The sequence below is a fragment of the Pongo abelii genome, chromosome 12 (genome assembly GCF_028885655.2).
Source record: "Pongo abelii isolate AG06213 chromosome 12, NHGRI_mPonAbe1-v2.0_pri, whole genome shotgun sequence".
Lineage (NCBI taxonomy): Eukaryota > Metazoa > Chordata > Mammalia > Primates > Hominidae > Pongo > Pongo abelii.
The window spans coordinates 122,608,778-122,630,951 of NC_071997.2; the positions used below are offsets into that span (position 1 = coordinate 122,608,778).

General features: G+C 50.6%; 1 non-coding gene across 1 annotated transcript; it reads left to right on the forward strand.

Annotated features, from left to right (window-relative positions):
- Window positions 1–659: 659 nt before the first annotated feature.
- Window positions 660–792, forward strand: LOC112132187 (small nucleolar RNA SNORA51). Its single transcript, XR_002913995.2, has one exon. It is a non-coding gene; the product is annotated as a small nucleolar RNA SNORA51 (small nucleolar RNA).
- The last annotated feature ends 21,382 nt before the right edge of the window (window positions 793–22,174 follow it).

Genomic DNA, 22,174 nt, shown 5'->3' on the forward strand with positions numbered 1-22,174 from the left:
CCCACTCGCTCTTCCCTCTTCCTCATTAGCAAACTTAAAGCATTCCCTTTAGCAACCCTGATTAGGCCCCAATCCAGGGTCCCAATTTTCTAATTTGTAAAATGTGCATATGAATCATGTCTTGCTTGGATTAAAAGAGGCAATGTGTGCAAAGGGCCTCTGGTGAGGTAGCTCCTCAAGAAGTGATGGGCATGTTACTTAATTGTCATGTCCTCACCCTCATCATCATCCTCCCACTGACTGTCCACTCTGCCCACACAAATAAAGAAAGCCATCGCAGCCATCAGTCGGAGCCCACCGGTGCTGGCCCAGCTGAACATACGCTATCGGCATCACCTGAGCAGACACCCAACCTCTCTGAGTTCCTTTCCCCCTGAGGGCTGTCTCTCAGATGACCCAAGGGAGGGAGGCCAAGGCACCAAGGAATGGGAAATGGCTTTGTAAAATGTGAAATGTGCTCCTGGACTACCCATCTTCAAGTAGTGTCAGAGGCATTTGAACCAGAGTGACTCCATCTTGAGTAGGGGCTGGGTAAAATAAGGCTGAGACCTGCTGGGCTGCATTCCCCGGCGGTTAGGCATTCTAAGTCACAGGATGAGATAGGAGGTCAATACAAGGTACAGGTCACAAAGACCTTGCTGATAAAACAGGTTGCAGTAGGCCTCCTGGTACTTACCCATAGGCTGTGTTCTTACACTGACTATGGAGAAAGAGGAAGTAGAGTAAACCTACCCAATATACACCTCAGCCCAGGCCCTGTGCCTGGTCTGTATTGTGAATGGAGGGACATCGAAAAGAAAAAATAAATAACAAACAAAAAATAAAACAGGTTGCAGTAAAGAAGCTGGCCAAAACCCACCAAAACCAAGATGGCAACAAGAGTGACCTCTGGTCATCCTCACTGCTCATTATATGCTAATTATAATGTGTTAGCCTGCTAAAATACACTCTCAGTAGTGCCATGACAGTTTACAAATGCCATGGCAACATCAGGAAGTTACCCTATATGGTCTATAAGGGAGAAGAGCTTTGAGTTCTAGGAGTTGCCCATGTCTTTCCTGGGAAGCTCATGAATAATCCACCCCTTGTTTAGCATATAATCAAGAAATAACTATAAGTATAATCAGTTGAGCAGCCCATACCCCTGCTCTGCCTATGGAGTAGCCATTCTTTATTCCTTTACTTTCCTGATAAACTTGCTTTCACTTTACTCTGTGGACTCGCTCCCAATTCCTTCTTGTGCGAGGTCCAAGAACCCACTCTTAGGGTCTGGATTGGGACCCCTTTCTGGTGAGAGTAGTGACTCCACCGAGTTGGGTTGGACTTCTGTGCCCTTGCTGGTTTACACAGCGAGGTGGAGGCAAGCCTGAGGCCATGACACATGGTTGTCCAGTACAGGTTAGGACGCCACATCAGCAGCAGCTCAGGCCCCAACATGGAAGGCAGAAGCCCCAGCCTGGGGCTCCGCACAACACACAGACATCTTTTCCATGTCAGTGGAGAGAGGGGAGCAGCCCAGAGTCTGGTTGGCTGCAGAACACTCATGCTAAAACACAGAACCCAAAGCCAAACACAAGCAGCGGCTTTGACCTCTACTTCAAACCAGTTTGAACTGGAAAAGGCTGCCTGCCTTTCCAGCTCTGCTCCTGATGATGGTTCCTGTTCTGGGAGCTAGAGCTCCTGGTGCATATGCCGAGGACACGCCCTGCAAGGAACAGTAGGTGAATTTCTCCCTGAAACATATAGCTCAATGACTAATGGGGGATGGACGTAATGTTAATCACATATGTATATATATATATTATTACTTCAACATGTAATCAATCTAAAAATTATGAATGAGATATTTTGTATTTTTTTATACTACTAAGTCTTTGAAATTCAGTGTGCGTTCTACACTTACAGCATTTCTTAATTTGGACTAGCTGCAATTCAAGTGCTTCATAGTCATATGAGGCTAGTGGTTATCACATTGGACAGCATGCATAGAGACCTGTGAATGCAAAACTTTAGTATACATCAGAATCCCCTGTGGGGCTTGTTAAAATACTGATTGCTAGGCCCCACCCCCAGAGTTTCAGATTCAGCCAATGTGGAGTGTTGCCTGGGAATCTGCATTTCTGACAAGTTTCTATGTAATGCTGCTGGTCCAGGGACCACACTTTGAGAACTACTGGCCTAGATAGTCCTCTGAGGCAAGCAAGAAACATGCTTTCTAGTTTACCTCTGGGGAAACTATATCATTATTACAAAGCTACAGTAATCAAGACAGTGTGGTACTGGCATAAGGACAGAGATCTTGATGAATGGAATAAAATTGAAAATGTGGAGATAAACTCTCTCAATTATTGTCAGTTGATTTTTGGCAAAGATGCCAAGACAATTCAATGGGAAAAAGAGTAGTCTTTCCAGCAAATGGTGCTGGACAACAGGATGGCGAAATTCATTTATTTTATTTTATTTTATTTTTGAAACAGAATTTTGCTCTTGTTGCCCAGGCTGGAGTGCAACAGTGCAACCTCGGCTCACTGCAGCTTCCACCTCCTGGATTCAAGCGATTCTCCAAGGGATGGCCAAATTCAAAAAAATAAAGTTGGATCCCTACCTCACACCATATACAAAAATTAACTCAAAATGGATCAGACCTAAATGTAAGAGCTAAAAGTATAAAACTCTTAGAAGAAAACATAAGCATAAATCTTCATGACCTTGTATTAGGCAGTAGTTTATTAGATATGACACCAAAAAGCACAGGCAACCAAAGGAAAGGTTGATAAGTTGGACTTTATCAAAATGAAAAACTTTTTTGCTTCAAAGGACACCATTGGGAAAGTGAAAAGAAAGCCCACAGAATGGGAGAAAATATTTGCAAGTCATACATCTGACAAGGGACTTGCATCTAGAATATATACAGAACTCTTACAAGTCAACAATAAAACAATAAATAAAATTGGGTCAAGTGACCCAATTTTAAAAATAAGAAAGGATATAAGTAGACCTTTCTGCAAGGAAGATATGCATTGGCCAATAAGCACATGAAAATAAGTTCAATGTCATTAGTCACCAAGGAAATGCAAATCAGAACCTCAGTGAGATACCACCTCACACTGCTAGGGTGGCTGGAATTCAAAAGGTGGACAATAACAGGAGAGGTGAGGATGTGTGGGAACTGGAACCCACACATATTGGTGGTGGGAATACGAAATGGTGTATTGGCTGTGAAAAACAGTGTGGCAGTTCTCTAAAAAGTTAAACACAGAGGCTACCATATGACCCTGCAATTCTGTGCCTGGGTATGTATCCAAGAAAAGTGAAAAGCTATGTCCACACAAAAACTTGTATGTGAATCCTGATAGCAAGACTACTCATAATACCAACAAAGTGGAAACAACCCCAAGACCCATCATTGAAGAATGGATAAACAAAATGTGGTGTATCTGTATCATGGAATGTTATTCAGCCACAAAAAGAAATGAAATACGGTTATGTACTGCAACATGTTGAACCCAAAAAACATTATGCGACCTGAAAGAAGCCAGACACAAAAGGCCACATACTGTATGATCTTATCTATATGAAATGCCCAGAATAGGCAAGTCCATACAGACCAACAATTAATGTGTGGCCGCCAGAGGCTGACAGTAGAAGAGAGTGACCACTAGTAGGGACAGGATTTCTTTCTGGAATTAGAGTGGTGATGGTTGCACAGCTTTGTGAATATACTGAAAACCTGAGTTGCATACTTTAAAAATAAATAAGCTTTTTTAAAAAGCAGAGAGGAGGACATTTACCTCAAATCATATAGATAATAAATTCAGGTGGGAGCCAGCCCCTGGACTACAGATGCCTAAGGAAGGGTTTTTCCTCCATACCTTACCTGGCCTGCGGGGTGCCACTTTTTTTTTTTTTCTTTTGAGACAGAGTCTGGTTATGTTGCCCAAGCTGGAATGCAGCAGCTCCATTATAGCTCACTGCAACTTCAAATGCTCAGGATCAAGCAATCCTCTCACCTCAGCTTCTGAGTAGCTGGGACTACAGGGATGTGCCACCACAACTGGCTAACTTTTAAATTTTTAGTAGAGACAGGGTCTCACTGTGTTGCCCAGGGAGATCTCAAACTTCTGGCCTCAAGCAATATTCCCACCTCAGCCTCCTAAAGCCGCTAGCCCAGCCAGGGACTACACTTTCTTAAGTACTGCTAGAACATGACATTAGAAGAAACCTGAAGGGCAAAACTCTTTTATAAAGTGAAAGAGAAATTTCACAGAAGAAAAAAATCCAAATGGCCAATAAATGTAAGAAAGATGCTCAACTTTATCCAGGACCAGGAAAGGCAAAATAGTCACAGTAAGATTGAATTTCCTACCCAGCCATGCCAGCGATGGAGGAGGAGGTTGGGGAGGTGGGTTCCACACACACTGGGGAGGAGTGTAAATTAGGACAAGCACCTTGGAGAGCAATTTGGCAAAATCTAGGAAAGTTGAAGAGGCGCATCCTCAGCCCAGCAATTGCTCCCTCTAGTTACCTACCCTCAGCAAACTTCCCTGCAGAGTCCAGAAGCCATGTGCAAGGATGCCATTGCAACATTGTACGAGAGAACTGAAAGCAGCCCCAATGTCCAGCAATAGAGGGAAGAGTAAATACAGCCGGTGATATTCTTACTACAGACTACCGAAACGCAGTTAAAACCAACTAGCTAGACATCTGAATCAATGTGGATTGATCTCTAAAGTGATGTTGAATTTTAAAAAGCAAGGAATAGAACCCATATAGTAAGTTACTATTTACTTGCATTTAAAACATACAACACAATATAATGTATATTTAGGCCAGGCACGGTGGCTCACATCTGTAATCCCAGCACTTTGGGAGGCCGAGGCAAGCGGATCACCTGAGGTCGGGAGTTAGAGACCAGCCTGGCCAATGTGGTGAAACCCTGTCTCTACTAAAAATACAAAAATTAGCCAGGTATGGTGGTGGACACCTGTAGTCCCAGCTATTTGGGAGGCTGAGGCATGAGAATCGCTGGAACCCAGAGACGGAGGTTGCAGTGAGCCGAGATGGCACCAAGGGAAACTCCATCTCAAAAAAAAAAAAAATATATATATATATATATACGTGTGTGTATATATATATATACGTATATATGTATATGTATATGTGTATATATATATACGTATATATGTATATGTATATGTGTATATGTGTATATGTCTATACATATATGTGTATATGTGTGTCTATACATATATGTGTATACGTGTATATACACATATATGTATATATGTGTATATATGTGTATATGTGTATATATACATATATGTATATATGTGTATATATATATAGAATGAGAGAGAGAGTATATTTGAATAGATTAGAATGTGGTAAAAGTATCAGACAGAATGTAGATTCAGGGTAACGATTGCTTCTGGGACAGGGCAGGTGAGAGAGACTGGGGTGATAGAAAGGAGACTTCACCTGCACCTGACATTGCATTGTTTCCAAATACGCTGTTTTTGGAAACAATAATAAATTTTAATGATAAAACAGTGTTTTTGGAAACAATAATATATATGTGTCTGATATATTATTCTGTGTACTCCTCTTTATTTAAAAATATTTTTCATTTAAAAAGTAGCATTTAAAAAGCATCCCTTATCCCTCATTTCATCTCTTGTTAACTCTGGATTCTGCTCTATGGTAATGTCCAGCCTGTCTAACAGTCAAGGTTCCAGGAACATTGGCTTTTGGGAAGACAGTCCTGGAACCGAGTAGAGGGGAAGCTGTAGGTGTGGACGGAGGGGATGGTTGATAGAGAGCTGGTGGGCTGAGTTCTGGAGAAGCCTCAGGCGGCATGCCGAAATGAAGGTGGGAATGGGAGGCAGTGGGGTGTTCCTGGGGCAGAAGAATGCCAGTGGCTCAGAAGGATGTGACATGCCAGGTCTTTCGAGTAGGGTCAGAGAAGTCACTGTGACGCTTACAATGAAGAAGGACCAGGCCAGGAGGATGCATCGCCAAAGTCACGTATGTAGAAAGACGTCAGAAACGGCCACCAGAGACACTCATCCCCAGGAAGGGGCAGCTGAGGAGACAGAAGAGAGAAGGGATCTGAAACCCCCGCCTCCCAGGCATGGTGGTGATACCGGGAGGGGATCCAGGAAGAGCACACGGAGAACTCGGAGGAAGCTGAGCAGGGACTTGGGAGGGGCAGAGCTCTCCTGACACTCCTGGCCCTGACCCCAAGGCCAGGCCTCTGCTGCCCTCACAACTTCGGGACCCACCAAGCACCAGGCATGTGCCCATCAGACAAATCACACAGAGAGCAGGGGCTATGGACAGGCAGAGCCCTGGAGGCCCATGGCAGATTCATGGATGCCAGGGCCTGGGGTGCAGGAGAGTGTGGAGTGGCTGCTGGGGGGTGCAGGGCAGATGCGAGAAGCACCCTCACATCTAAGTAGCCCCGGGGAAACCAGCAGCACACACACATCCTGGCCATGGCGATGTACCTCCTGATTCCCATCAGAGCCAAGACATCCACTGCCTCAGTGGTTGCGGGTGTTGCCTCCTGATGGCTTATGGCTGAGTCACTCCCTGGGTACTGCCGTAGGCCAAGGTTCGTGTGTCCCCAGGGATAGCCCACTTCTGATGACTGGTCAGTGTGGGCACACCAAGGCTCAGGCCTGCCCAGGCCATCTCTGAAGCCATAGAGCCCCCTCTGTGGGGGCTGCCCCATCCTGTGGCCCCGCACTTACTACACAGGTGTGTCCCTGAAGGCCCTTTCTATTAAACCTCCTGCTGGCAAATCTCATCTCCAAATCTGTTTCCCAGGAAACCAATCTAAAGCACAGGGTGTCTAATGATGGTCTGGAGTTATCAAGAAAATATTACAGTGTTTAGGGGCCTCTATCTGAAGCTGTAATATATCTATATTCAGTTTTGCATTAGAATCAGCTGCAAATAATAGAGGCCTGGAAAATATTGGCTTCAGCGAGATGAACGTTTAGTTCTTCCTCTTGGAAAAGTAGCCCAGGGCAAAATGAATCTACAGGACAGAAAGCAGATAGGCGGTTACTGCGGCAGGTGTGATGGGGGAGGAACACTGAAGATGGACTGCCGGGGTACAAGGAAGCTTCTGTGATTCGTGGGAATACTCTGTATCTTAACTGAGATGGCATTTGCGTGGGTGTCAACATTTGTCAAAACTCGTTGAATTAAACTCTTAAAATGGGTGCATTTTATTTTCTCTGAATTGTAACTCAGTAAAGTTGATTAATTTTCTTTTTTTAAGTAGCTGAGAGGCAGACAGTCTGGGAATAAAATGGCAGTTCCAGGTGACAGGGACCCAGTCTTCTTATCTCTTGTTTCTCTGCCCTGCATGGTCTTTATTCCCGAAGTCACATCATGGCCCAGAATGGCTGCAAAACCTCTAGCATTTACCTCCTTATTCCAGGTGGAAGGAAGAAGAAAAGGGAAAAGGGCTGTCCCCATCCTTCTAAGGAGATGGTAAGTGCAACACAACACTTCTGCTCACAACTCATCGGCCAGAACTTCATCACACAGCCTCTTAAGAAGGCCAGAAAATGTGTAATCCTTTAAGTGGGATCTTTGCGGTTCCAAAAACTTGGGGATCCTATTATTAAGGAATAGGAGGAAAATGACTGTTGGGGCCATTCTCACCATATCTTAGAAAATTTCCATGAAAAAGTAGTTGAAATAAAATAGAGCATGTGTGAGAAGCACTAAGAACTGACCGTGTGGGTGTGTTAAGACTTTCCCAGTGAGGGCAGGGTCATCGTGTTGGCACACACTTGTGTCAGCGCTGCCAGGACAGATCTAGGATCTACAAGGATCCAACTTCCAATGCAAAAGTTATTTCATTTTCCTAGTAGATTTGTGATTCCTAGGGCTGGAGGAGGAAGGGCAGGCGGGGTTTGGAGAGAAATGGAAAGTAACTCTAAATGTATGTGGCTTCTTTTAGGGATTGATGAAAATATCCTAAATTTTATTGTGGCAATGGGTGCACAATTCTGTGAATCTACGGAAGACCATTGAAATGTGCATTTTAAATGGGTAAATTGTATAGTATGTAAATTGTATCTCAATAAAACTGTTAAAAAATTTTTTTTCCGGCCAGGTGCAGTGGCTCACCTTTGGGAGGCCGAGGCAGGCAGATCACTTGAGCTCAGCAGTTTGAGACCAGCCTGGGTAACATAGTGAAACCCCATCTCTACAAAAATACAAAAAATTAGCCAGACATGGTGGTGCACACCTGTGGTCCCAGCTACTCAGGAGGCTGCAGCAGAAGTATGCCTTGAGCCAAAGAGGCAGAGATTGCAGTGAGCCAAGATCATGCTACTGCACTCCAGCCTGGGCAACGAAGCAAGACCCTGTCTCAGAAAAAAAAAAAAAAAAAAAAATTATCATTTTTCTCTGTCCACTTGGCAGGTCAACTGAATGGTATTCCTACGTCTTTTACTCTCCTCCCACTTGGAAACCCACTGAGATGCTCTTCCAAAGGCCAGTACATGCTGGGCCACACGAGACACAGCTCAGGCTGGAGGAGGCTCATACCCGTCCCTGTAGACACTTATCAAAATATTTCCCACATTTGAATCAAGTGGAAAAAGAGGCTCTCCAGTCAAAAGCTGCGACTGTGTAGAAAGCCCTGAGATGCCCAATCTGTTCACATGGCATCACCAACCTCTGTGTCATCATCAAGCTGTCCAGGGGACTCAATGGCCACCTGGCCAGGAACCACGGGCTGATTGGAAGCTGTTGTTCCCATTGTATAATCACACACATCATAAAACAATCAGTCTCGTCTCTATTTACAATTTTGATGTTTTGTTCATCACAAATTTTTATATTAATTTTTAGTTTAAAAAACATTGCACTAATATAATGTTTCTCTTGATGACCGAGTTTGGGTGCCCTTTCTATTCTGTGTACGAGATAAGAGCCTCACTGGCCTCCCCCGATCCTGGCACTGCCGGAGGCTTTCCTGCGCCCCCTGTGTACTTGTAAGTGCTTATGGAATAGTCCAATGCCACCTTTTTGTTATAAGCTGAATATTTGCCTGTCTTCAAAAGTGTGAGTTCATCAAAATGTGGGCTCCCTGCAGGCAGGGGCTTGTACCCTTTATTCATCTCTGTGTGCAAAGCTTGGACAGGCTGCAACAGAAAGCATGCTCAAGAAATACTGGCTGAACTAATGAACTGGCCCCACCCCCAAATTTATCAGCTTTTTCTCCCTTCTACATTAAAAGAACAGAGCCCCAGGACCTAGGGTCCCTGCCTGCCCTCCTCCCCTTCTAGAGAGTAAAACAGAGGAGTAACCTAAGTTACGTTTTCTTTCCAAGGCAAAGCTTTTCGGGGCCTGGGTGTATCATCGGGGCTGAGCTGGGTGATCTGGGCAGCACGGTGTCCTCACGTGGGGAGAAAATGATCCCATCTGTGCCCACTTTCGTGGAGCTCAGACAGGCTGCCAGCAGAGTCCCCATCTTGGACTGTTACTCTCAGCCTCTCAGATGCCACGACCTAGAGGGTCACAGGAGGCTCCAGGGAACTGGGGCCTGAAATTCCCATCCATGACAGGTACCGGTGGAGGGAGGCGAGATGGATCCCGGGCCAGGCTGTGAGCCAGGGGCAGCTCCGGATGAGAACCCAAGAATCCACCTCCTGACTCCACCCAGCCCACTGCTGGTGCCACCCACACTGCGGCGCCCCCTCCTTCACTTCCCATTACCCTGAAGCCACCGTGGGCAGAAGCTGTCCCCGTCACTGCCTTCAGGAGGGGTGGACAGAGCACCAGCAAGCAAACGAAGCTTAGAGTGCTTTGTAGGCGGTCGGGCACCTGGCCAGCTCTGGCTCCACACGGCTGCAGTCTGCAGGGCTCCCATCGGGGGCAGGGGGGCTACTTGCTGGTTTGGGTTCCGGGGCTGCTGCCACTTCTGTCACCTTCCCAGGAGGCCCTGGTTACCCTCTATGAGGTCCCAGAAGAGGCATCAGCTCAGAGGGGCCAGGGCTGTGTGCCCAGGAGTCAGGAGTAATTGGTTTAGAACCATGGCCTCCCCACGATGCTTTGGTGGAGTCCCCACCCACGAAGGCCCGTCCCTTCCTTCCCCTGCCATCTCAGTGTGGTCTAACGGAGGCCAGGCTGCCGGACAGCGGCCGTGGGCTTGACTGCCCCACTAAGGGCAGAGGACAGTGAGACCCTAACGGTGGCCTGCCCCACCCGTGGAGCCCGGTGCTGCCCAGCCCTTCCTGCCCATGCCAGGGTCCTGCCTCTGCCTCTATTCAGCTCCCAGGCTCTCCTCTCCCTAACAAGGCTGCTCCCTGGAAGGGAGGCCCTCCCAGAGCCTTATAGCTGGGGAAGAATGCAGGAAGTGGGACCCCTCTACAAGGTTTGCCTCCAGGACCTCCGCCTCCTGACCTCATGGGAGTGGGAAAACCCTCGGGCCACCCCTCCCGCTGCTGCCCCTGAGCCGCCCTCCTCAGCTTCCCTCTGCTGCCCACATGCCAGGCCACCTGCCAGAGCCCAAGTGCTCCCTCCTGCTGGAAGGCCCCTTCTGCCTGTCTCCACTTCTCAAACACATTTCTTCCTTCAAAATGCAAATGTGCCACCTCCCAATACCCCTCTTCAGCCAGCACCAACTCCCTGCACACAGCCTGCAGCCCTGCACTTCCGGTTCGGACACTCCTCCCTCACAGCCCTCAAGGGGGCTGGCCACTGGCCTGCACATGAAGTATGAGAGGCGGGGAGGGTTGGAGGCTGGTGGCCTCCCGACACCCCACGTCCTGCGGAGGGCAGCGTGCTGGTTTGCATGCAGCTGGGCAGACCAAGGGAGGCTGGAAGGCCTGGGGAGCAGAAGTCCTAGCAGTCACTACAGCCGGGCCGCCACCTTCCTCCTGCCCCGTGCCACTGGCCAGAGCCAGCGTGACTCAGCACTGGAGACGGGCTTCCTGCCCAGAGGGGCTGCCACTTCTGCCAGCCAGATCATGTGACTTCTCGGGGCCTGGGGTTGTGCTTCTGAGAGGCCATCCCTGGGCTGTGGTCTGGACCTGCAGGCTTGGGCTCCCAGTACACCAGCTGCAGAGCCTTCGCCAGGCTGCAGAACTCTTCTGAAGCCGGGTTTCCTCATCTCTGAGAAGAAAGGCTTGGGACTTAGCATTCCTCCTGAAGCTGATTCCAGAATTCAACGAAGCTGACTCCCCTGCGTGCCTGGTTCCTTTTCTGCACGCACCACTGCCTCATGCCTCTGCAGAGTTGCACCTGCCGTCACCCTGCTAGGCAGCCCTTCCTGTTCTAGCCCTGGAGAATGCCTCTTCCCCTGGTCAAACCTCCCATAGGAAGCCTTTCTCCATGTCTGCAGGAGGGGCCTTGCTCTCGGAGCACTTTGCACCCCTCCTCCATTATAAACCCCTGCTTCTGCAGGGTGACCTCAGGCAAATCACTTACTCCTCTGAATGTGTTTCCAGCTTCACAGGATGAGTTTAATGCCATGGGCTTCATTCGCTTGGTGTTCTGGGGAACTCATTCACACCCCTCAACATCGGCATGAATGAAGCAGTTTCAGTGTGGAGGTGCTTTGATCAGGAGGATGGAAGCTTAGGAAGGTTTGTGCAGTTGGATCGGGACAGTGATGAAGATGACAGGCAACCTGTTCCCTGCAGATGTCTTGGGGCACGTGCTGGCATGTGTTCCGTAGCTTTATTTTCCAAACCCCAAATCAGGACCCCCGGCCTGAGTCTGAGCATGGGAGGGGTTTTTATACTTGGAGTTGTCCTGGAGAATCTGGGTCCCAGGCTGCTGGAGTACGGGGTGTCTGCCAGGTATGCAGGCAGCAGGTGGGCAGGGAGCTCTGACCTCAGGCCCTGCAGAGGCATCCAGTGGTGCAGAGCCCCTCAGAGCCGAGATGGGGCTCAGCCGGCTGTGTGGGTCCGTTAGCGCCTCCCAGGGAACACAGTGTGGCTTTGTGCTCACCCTGGCATCTGTCCCAGGCTCCGACAAAGCAAACCCATGCACAGGCCTCAGCTCCCCACATCAGAATGGCAGAGGGGCTGAAGCACCAGGAAAGGGAGGGTCTGGATTGGGGGCCCTTCCTCAGGTCTCAATTCCAGAGGGGTGGGAGCCCAGTGTCTTTCTGAACGGAGGCTCGGATGGCATCTTATAGCTCCAAGTTCCCCCCACCCGCAGTGTTGAAGCAGCCCCGCTGTTTGCCTTAAAGCCTAGGTCATGGGGCTGGGCCTGAGAAGCACACTCTCACCCAGACCCAACACACTGAGGCCACTGGGAGTCACCAGGGACTCCCAAGCAGCCTGCGGCCAGCACGTCCCTCTGCTGCATGACCCCTGTCTTCACTCAGATGCCACCAAGCAGAGCTGAGAGCAGGCACATGGCCCTGTTCACCTCTGGATCCCGGCCTGTTGTTAGAGCCCAGACAATAAAGCTCTCGGTGATGTGAGGTGGGAAAGCAACGCGCATCCTGGTGTCATAAGGAAACTGCGATTTTTTTCTCTTCATTTTCTTTTCTTTTTCAAGCTTTTTTTTTTTTTTGAGACAGGGTCTCACTTAATAGCCCAGGCTGGAGTGCAGCCTCAACTTCCTGGGCTCAAGTGATCCTCCCACCTCAGTCTCCTGAATAGCTGGGCCTATAGGTGCGTGCCACTGCACCCAGCTGATTTTTTGATTTTTTGTTGAGACGGAAACTCACTAGGTTGGCCAGGCTGGTCTCAAACTCTTGGGCTCAAGCGATCCTCCTGTCTTGGCCTCCCAAGGGGCTGGGATTCTAGTCATGAACCACAGAGCCTGGCCACTCTCTTCATTTTTTTTGCTGCATAAGAAGGATCCAACCCACTCCAGGGTTGAGCACACTTCCCAGGAGAGAATGCAACTATCTCCCCTTACACCTAGGAAGTTCTAAAAATCAAGCTATCCTGGCCTTTGCAGAAAGGGAACCTGACCCTCAGGGTCTCATGTGAAAGAAAAAGAAAGCAAAGTGAAGAGGGCCCTGGGTGGAAGGATACAGAAGGTGAGTGGTGGTCTGAGGCAGGTGAAAGGAGAGAGAAAGTGGACACCCCCTCCCCAACCACACACACACAATGCCCAAGACACCAGCAGGCCAAAGAAGGGCTGCTGGGCCAGCAGTGGTGGCCCCACTGGAAGTGAGTCAGGGTCAGGGTGGGGCGGGGTTCGGGGGAAAAGATTATGTGGTGGCCCTTGGGGCAGCCTGTGACTCTATTTGCTGCAAAGTGGTGACTGTGAAACTGTCTTTCCTTGTGTCTTTAGTGCAGGCTCCTCCTCCAGACCCATTCCCAGGCCTCTAAGAAGCTCCTCAGCCAGGCGTGATTGTTGAGAGCCTGAGGAGAGAAAGGAGGCCATGGCCAGGCCTTTCTACACGGATCCCTCACTGTCACAGAGGGCCGGCCCCTGCCTGTGGCTGCTTTGTCTTGTGGAAGGCAGCTGAGCCCGGCATTCATCCATCCCCATGCTGGGAACCCTTACGCTGTGAACACAATCCCAGGCACCTCTCAGGTTCCCAGCTGCCTGCTGTTTTTCCTAATGCAGGTTGACTCTCACTTTGGAGCTTGGCTGAAACATCACCTTCCAGGACATGCCACCTGGCTTCCCTGTGGGGTGAACTGGACCATTGGGACCGGGAGACTTTAGGTTTGCAGCAGACAGCACCCTCCTTTCTCTCTGAGACGGGGCCACAGCATCTCCTTTGGAAGTGGTGGTCAGGGTGGCTGTGCACAGCATTGCCTGGCTTCTTTCCCAGGCTCACCCTCACAGCCCTGGGCTTTCACTTCCCAAATAAAGAGTCAGCCTTTCATCTTTGCCCCAGTTTCTCCAGGGCTGCAGCTAACATGCACACTAGCTCTGTTCTTGCAGCCTGGTGAGAGAAGGGTGTCAGCAGGTACTGATGCCCCTGTGCTGAGCCACGTGGGTGAGACGTCAGCTCAAGGCTCTAAGAGCCTTGCCCAACAGAGGCAGAGATACACAGGGCAGCGTGGGTGGGTGGGAGTTACCGTGGAGGAGACTGGACAGGCTGGAGGTACCTGGAGGCCTGTAGTGGGGTCAGACCTTCCCAGGGGTCTGCAGGACAAAGCAGGACCATGCTGGTTTGTTCTTTTGGGGGAGTTTGGGGAAATGAACAAGGATGTATGGAAGGGTGGTATAGGAGGGCGTTTGAGAGTGTGGCCCAGCTAGAATGTCCATTGAAGGCATTGGACAGTCCTGAAGAGTATTGGACAGTTATGGAGGGTATTGGATAGTCAGGAAGAGTATTGGACAGTTATGGAGGGCATTGGACAGTCACAAAGAGTGTCATACAGTTATGGAGGGTATTGGATAGTCATGGAGAGTATTGGACAGTTATGGAGGGTATTGGATAGTCATGGAGAGTATTGGATAGTTACGGAGGGTATTGGATAGTCATGGAGAGTATTGGACAGTTATAGAGGATATTGGACAGTCGTTGAGAGTACTGGACACTCATCAAGGGTATTGAACAGTCATGGAGGGTATTGGACACTCATGGAGGTAGTGGATGCTCATGGAGGATACTGGACACTCGTGGAGGGTATTGGATGCTCATCGAGGGCATTGTACCATCATTGAGAGTATTGAACATGCATTGAGTGTATTGGACAGTCATGGAGGGTATTGGATGCTCATCGAGGGTACTGGACAGTCATTGAAGGTATTGGGTAGTCATCAAGGGTACACCAGGACCCCACAGTGAACAAGGAAGGCACCTGCTGGAAAATCAGTCCAGGGAGTGGGAAAAGTCTCAGGCCTCACCTCCTCCTGCTGGCCACTGTGCCCGCCCCTCCCAACTTCCCTCTGCTGCCTGCCAGCACCTGCCAGTGCCCAAGTGCTCCTTCCTGCCAGGAAGGCCCCTCCTACCTTTCTCCATTTTTCAAACACATTTCTTCCTTCTAAACGCAAATGTGTCCCCACTGAGCACCCCTCTTCAGCCAGCACCAACTCCCCCCATAAACGATGCTCATTTGGACAGTCAGTGAGGGTGTTAGGCACTCACTGAGGGTGTTAGACAGTCCTGAAGGGTACTGGGCAATTGTGGAATGTATTGGACAGTCATGGAGGGTTTTGGACTGTCATGGAGAGTATTAGACAGTCATAAAATGTACTGGACAATCATTGAGAGTACTGGACCGTCATGAAGAGTACTGGACAGTCATGGAGGATGTGGAAAGTTATGGAAAGTACTGGACTATCATTGAGAGTGTTGGACAGTCATGGTGCATCTTGGACAGTTGTTGAGGGTATTGAACAGTCATCAGGGGTGTTAGAGTGTCATCAAGAAACAGACACGGCTGGCCAGACATGGTGGCTCACACCTGTAATCCCAGCACTTTGGGAGGCCAAGGTGCATGGATCACATAAGGTCAGGAGTTCAAGACCAGCCTGGCCAACATGGCGAAACCCTGTCTCTACTAAAACTACAAAAAATTAGCCAGGCGTGGTGGTGCGTGCCTGTAATCCCAGCTACTTGGGAGGCTGAGGCAGGAGAATCACTTGAAACCAGGAGGTGGAGATTGCAGTAAGCCGAGATCACGCCACTGCAAAACAAAACAAAACAAAAAAACAACACTCTGGGCCAGCTGTGGTGGCTCACACCTGTAATCCCGGCACTTTGGGAGACCAACATAGGAGGATCGCTTGAACCCAGGAGTATTTGCCCAGTCTGGGCAATATAGCAAGATCCTGTCTCCACAAAAATATTTTTTAAAAACATTAGGCAGGTGAGTGGTGTGCATCTGTAGTCCCAGCTCTTTCTAGAAAGAAAGAAGGAAGGAAGGAAGGAGGGAGGGAGGGAAGGAAGGAAGGAAGGAAGGAAGGAAAGAGAAAGAAAGAAAGAAAGAAAGAAACAAACAAACAAACAAATGACTGGGTGTGGTGGCTCATGCCTGTAATCCCAGCACTTTGGGAGGCCAAGGTAGGCAGATCACTTGAGGTCAGGAGTTCGAGACCAGCCTGGCCAACAAAGTGAAACTTCTATTCCACTAAAAATACAAAAAAAAAAAAAAAAATTAGCTGGACTTGGTAGCGCATGCCTGTAGTCCCAGCTACTCAGGAGGCTGAGGCAGGAGAGTCCTTGAACCTGGGAGGCAGAGGTTGTAGTGAGCCGAGATCATGCCACTGCAGTCCAGCCTGGGCAACTACTCTGTCATCCAGGCTGGAGTGCAATGGCATGATCTCAGCTCACTGCAACCTCTGCCTCCCAGGTTCAAGCGATTCTCCTGCCTCAGCCTCCCAAGTAGCTGGGATTACAGGCGCCTGCCACCACGCCTGGCTAATTTTTGTATTTTTAGTAGAGACGGGGTTTCACCAGGTTGGCCAGGCTGGTCTTGAACTCCTGACCTCAGGTGATCCACCCACCTCAGCCTTCCAAAGTGCTGGGATTACAGGCATGAACCACTGCACCCGGCCAATCTCAAAATTTAAAAAAGAAAAGAAAAAAGAAAAAGGAAAGAAAGAAAGAGCCACACCTTTCTGAATGAGGTGGGGAACCCCTGGTGGGCTAGAGGCCACCGCTGTTCTTTAGGGGCCATAAGCTGAATCAGAACAAGTGCGGGAGGGCACAGATGAGCAAGGCCAGTCTTGTGTGAGTTCAGGTAGGAGGCAAGGCTGTCCTGAATTAGGGCGCAGCTGTGGGAGTGAGAAGGACAGGCCAGTCATCACTGGGCTAGCGTAGCAGAGCTTACCGAGGCGTGGTGCTCTGTACTGAGGGAGAGAGGAGAGGAAGGCGTGCAGAGCTTTCCGAGGCAGGAGTCAGGAAAATGCGAGGCTTCCGAGTGGTCCAAGAGGTCAGTAGCCTGCCCAGTGTGCGAAGAGGCCAGGAGGAGTTAAAATAGCAGCTAACATCTGTAAGTACTTTATGTAGGTTACCTCATTTAATCCCTAGAGAGACGTCCTTTACTATCGCCATCTTATAGAGGGAAACTGAGGCACAAAGCGGTTTGTTAACTTGGCCGAGGCCGCACATATATTAAGTGGCAGGCACAAGAATAGAACCCAGGGAGTCTGAATCAGGGGTCTTTGCTCTGAACCACGGCACTCTGCAGGTAAAGGCGTCCTCAAACGCCAGGCTAGGGTTTGGGAGTTTATCTTACAAAGGGTGGAGCTGGGGGTTCTGAGCTGGGGGAAACAGATACCAGTGGAAGTCCTGGGTAGGATGGGCGCAGGAGACCACCTGGGGTCCCATACAGGGCTTGGGAGTCACACACCCAACTCACGACTGCTTTCCCATGGCAGCCTCTTCACAGCCCTGCGCCAGGCAGAGCTGCGAGGACATTGTTTTATGTCTTGCTCACGCCCAAGTCCTGCCCCCATCCTGAACAACTCAGGTGCCATGTGGATGACCCATTTGGTGCCCTGGCTTCTTGGGTCTTCCACCTCCTCTTCTCCACCACATCATCTCCCTCCATCTCAGCCATCAGCTCCACTCATAGTCAGGGACAGCCTGGACATTACCTCGGAATGCACCACCTCCCAAATCCAAATTCCAGTCACCCGCCTCCTGAGCTGCCCCCCTCTTCCAAGCTGCCTGCCCAGTGGCTCCTACGAGGCTGTTCGTTGGCCTTACTGGGAGTCCACTCCCCAACTTCCCAGCCTGCTGGAAGCCCACATCTACATGGTCAACCACACTCTTGAGTTGTATCTTGAACTACCCTGCAACCCCCACATCGTTCTCCATTTGATTCCCCATCTTGTTTAAGGAGGGGGAACTGTCTTCATGATGTAGAAGCCATCAGACAGAAAGCCTTTGACCTCCTGTGGCCACATCTACAGACTCGAACCCCTCCTCCCTCATCCCTCCTGCAGGAGAGGAGCCACGGAAGCCGTTTCTGTCCTTCTCCCAAAGCCTGGTCTCCTCGCCTGGGCTTTGGACAGCCGCCTCTCCCCCTACCCCTGCCTTCTCAGGAACCTGAAACCAAAAACCATCTTCCTTTCTCTGTGACTTTGGCATTTCTCATTAATATTTAAGCAGAATGTGGCAGAGGCTGCCAGTCACCCACCAATTCCCTTCTCCTCTTCCTCCTCGGCCACAGAAGCCCAGGCAGCGGGCTGGGGCCATGTTCCTGGGATCTGGCCAGTGAGACACAGGCAGGAGTGGCCAGGATAGTGAGCAGGAAGGAACAGGCAGCGTGGGTGTCTGATGACAGAGGCGCTGCCATTCCCACCGCAAACTGCTGGCCTCTAAACTTCTCTCCTAACAGAATAGTGTCACAGCCAACCCCAATCATAACCGGCCACATGCTCCAACACCCACATCTGAAAACACAGAACAGTCAGCTCTTCCCAGGATTCCACACTCGTTTTCATCGATGGGCCTATCGTTTCCTTTTTAGGACAGTTTGTCATGGGAAAAGCCTCAGGGTTTGTTTGCTCCTGGTGCACTCTGGCGTGGCCTCCATCATATGATCAGAGCTGCTTCCCCCAAAGCCCCCGATGGCCTCGTGTCCCTGAGTCCAGCAGGCACTCCTCCTCCCTCCTCCGACCCCAGTCCAGGGGGCACTCCTCTCCCCTCCTCCGACCCCAGTCCAGTAGGCACTCCTCCTCCCTCCTCCGACCCGAGTCCAGCGGGCACTCCTCCTCCCTCCTCCGAACTGAGTCCAGTGGGCACTCCTCCGCCCTTCTCCGACTCCAGTCCAGTGGGCACTCCTCCACCCTCCTCTTACTTGAGTCCAGTGGGCACTCCTCCTCCCTCCTCCGACCCCAGTCCAGGGGGCACTCCTCCTCCCTCCTCCAACCCGAGTCCAGCAGGCACTTCTCCTCCCTCCTCCAACCCCAGTCCAGTGGGCACTCCTCCGCCCTCCTCTTACCTGAGTCCAGTGGGCACTCCTCCGCCCTCCTCTGACTCAGCCGCTTGCCCTGGTCTGAAGCTCTCCCCCTGCGGCTTCTGCGGTACTGGACAGAGCCTTGTCCTCCCCATGTCTCAGGGTTTCTTGCTCAGCCCCCTTTGCCGGCTTCCCCTCCACCTGTTCCTCAGATGCAGAGTTCCTCAGGGCTGAGACCAGAGTCCGCTCTTCCCACCCCATACCCTCGCCCAATGCTGCCGCTGCCCGGAATGCAGCAACACTGCCGGGCAGGCCTGCCACAGGACGAAGTTCCTCCCTCGCTCCAGAGATTAGGGTTCAGCAGGGGAGCATTACTTCCCACGCAGGTCTGCCAGGTGCCATCCACTGGCCATGGCTCACTTCAGTGACCTCCAGCAGGCGAACCACCTCCTCCTTCTGCCTCTGCCTAGACCCCGCTTCTGGCTGCCAGCGCAGCATCTCCACCTACTTGTCCTCAGGTGTCCCATGCTGAACGTGTCCCAAATTCATCAATTCTCTCCCTTCCCAGGCCCATTGCTCCCAGCGTTCCCCGTCTTGGGAACTGGCGTCACTGGCTCCCTGAGGCCTTGAGCCTGCAGCTGGGAGTCACCTGTGGCCTGCCTCTCCCCGCTCCTCCATCTGGTCCACAACCAAGTCCCCCGGCCCAGCCTCCTAAACATCCCTCAAAGGAACATCCTCTCCTCATCTGCACCTCCACAGCCACTGCAGCAGCCCTCCCCCCTCCCTCGGCCTGCACGAGAGCTTCTCTGTGGGTCCCCTGTGTGTCAAAATCAGCCCTTAGATCATGAGTGGATCCCAGCACTTCCCTGCTCCAAGCCTCCAAAGCCCCCCAAGGCTCTGAGGAATGGAACGTCCTGCCTCATCCCCGCTCCCTGCCTCATCCCCTCCCACCACTCTCTGAGAAAGTAGGGCCCACGTCACCCCTCCAGTCCTGCAGGGCCCCCACTCGGGTGCGGGTGTCCACGCACACCACCTGCTCTCCCCGAAATGCTCTGGCCCCACTCTCCTCCTGCCCAGCTTCAGCCCCTTCTCAGGACCCGACTTTAACGACCCTCCGTCAGGCAGGTGGCCGGAGACTCACTCCTAGGTGCCAACAGCACCCCTGGGATTGTGGTCAACTGACCAGGTGTGAGCTGATCTGACCACCGCCGCCTCCTCAGCTGGTGTGAGCTTCCTGAGTAGGCACAGTGCCCTGCACACAGCAGGTGTTAAGTGCTTGCTGAATGCCTGAAAGCCCCTCCGTCCTGGCAGGAGGGCTTGGGGCCAGGCATGAAAGCAGAAGGGGAGGCACAGGGTGGCGGAGGTCTGAGCGACTCTGTCCCTGTTTGGAAGGGAAGAAAGCAGGGGCGGGCAGAGGGAGGGCGAACCCGGGCCTGGCCCAGGGGTGGGTGGAGGGCAGCACCAGTCTTGGCAGAGGGCACTGGAGCGGCGAGGGTCAGGGACGTAAGAAGAGTTCATCCCTCAGGTGACAGGATGCAGGAAAGAAAAAGAAAAGGAGAGACAGAGCCTGGGGCTGTGACGCTAACACCATCACCTGCCTGCCAGGTTGGGGCTGCCGAGCTGCCGGGTCAGCCCTCTTCAGTTCATGAAAACAGAAAGGAAGAAGCATGCAGTTCTTTTCAAACAGACACTGAGCCAAAGGTGGTGGGAGCAGCAGCAGGGCACTTCTTCGCAGGGAGCACTTACTTCTGGTCCAGGCTACCAAGGGTACAGGTTTGCCCTGTTAAGCCACTTTGGGACCTGAAGCTAGAAGAGGTCAAAGTGTCCGAGGCATTCAAACCAGAGTGACTCCATCTTGAATAGGGGCTGGTAAAATAAGGCTGAGACCTACTGCCAGCGGGCTGCATTCCAAGGAGGTCAGGAGGTCAGGCATTCTTTTTTATTTTTTTTATTTTTATTTTTTTTTTTGAGATGGAGGTCTCGCTGTGTTGCCAGGCTGGAGTGCAGTGGCGTGATCTCGGCTCACTGCAACCTCCACCTCCCAGTTAAAGCGATTCTCCTGCCTCAGGCTCCCGAGTAGCTGGGACTACAGGCAAGTGCCACCACACCCAGCTAATTTTTGTATTTTTAGTGAAACAGGGTTTCACCATGTTGGCCAGGATGGTCTCGATCTCTTGACCTCGTGATCTGCCCGCCTCGGCCTCCCAAAGTGCTGGGATTACAGGCATCATGCCCGGTGGACGTCAAGCATTCTTATTCACAGGATGAGATAGGACGTCGGCACAAGATACAGGTCATAAAGACCTTGCTGATGAAATAGCACGTGGTAAAGAAGCCAGCCGAAACCAAGATGGCGAGGAAAGTGACCTCTGGTCGTCGTCCTCACTGCTCATTATACAATAATGATAATGCATTAGCATGCTAAGAGACAATCCCATCAGCACCATGACAGTATACAAATGCCATGGTAATGTCAGGAAGTTACCCTATATGGTTTAAAGCGGGGAGGAACCCTCAGTTCTGGGAATTGCCTATCCCTTTCTTGGAACATTCATGAATAATCCACCCCTTGGTGAGCATATCATCAGGAAATGACCATAAAAGTGGACCCCTCGGGGCCGCTCTGCCTATGGAGTAGCCATTCTGATATTCCTTTGGTCTCTTAATAAACTTGCTTTCACTTTATGCTGTCTTTTGAGAGATCCGAGAACCTTCTATTGCGGTCTGGATCTGGACCCCTTTCCGGTAACAAAAGGATTCATCATGGGCCCCTTCTGTGCAAAGCTGCCTAATTAATTGGACATTTAAAGTGTCATTCGAATGTCTGAAACTTTGATTGACACACAACCTTCAGGTCACTGCATGAAGGGATGTCCACAGGTATTCAGAGAAACCCTCAGAAATGTTCTTCCCAAACTTTTAGGACTGGCGTTGGTTTTGTTTAGCAAAAATTTGATTACAATGAGAAATTTTTTTTTTCAAGACGGAGTCTTGCTGTCTCCCAGGCTGGAGTGCAGTGCGTGATCTCGGCTCGGCTCACTGCAAGCTCCACCTCCCAGGTTCACGCCATTCTCCTGCCTCAGCCTCCCGAGTAGCTGGGACTACAGGCACCCGCCACCCCGCCTAGCTAATTTTTTGTATTTTTAGTAGAGACGGGGTTTCACTGTGTTAGCCAGGATGGTCTCGATCTCCTGACCTCGTTATCTGCCCACCTCAGCCTCCCAAAGTGCTGGGATTACAGGCATGAGCCACTGCGCCTGGCCTAAATTTTTTTTTTAATATTCACATATATCCTTATATTTTTATTTTTAACCTAAAACATACAAAAGTACTTTCATCTTTCAAATCCGGATGTCTGTGCAACGCCT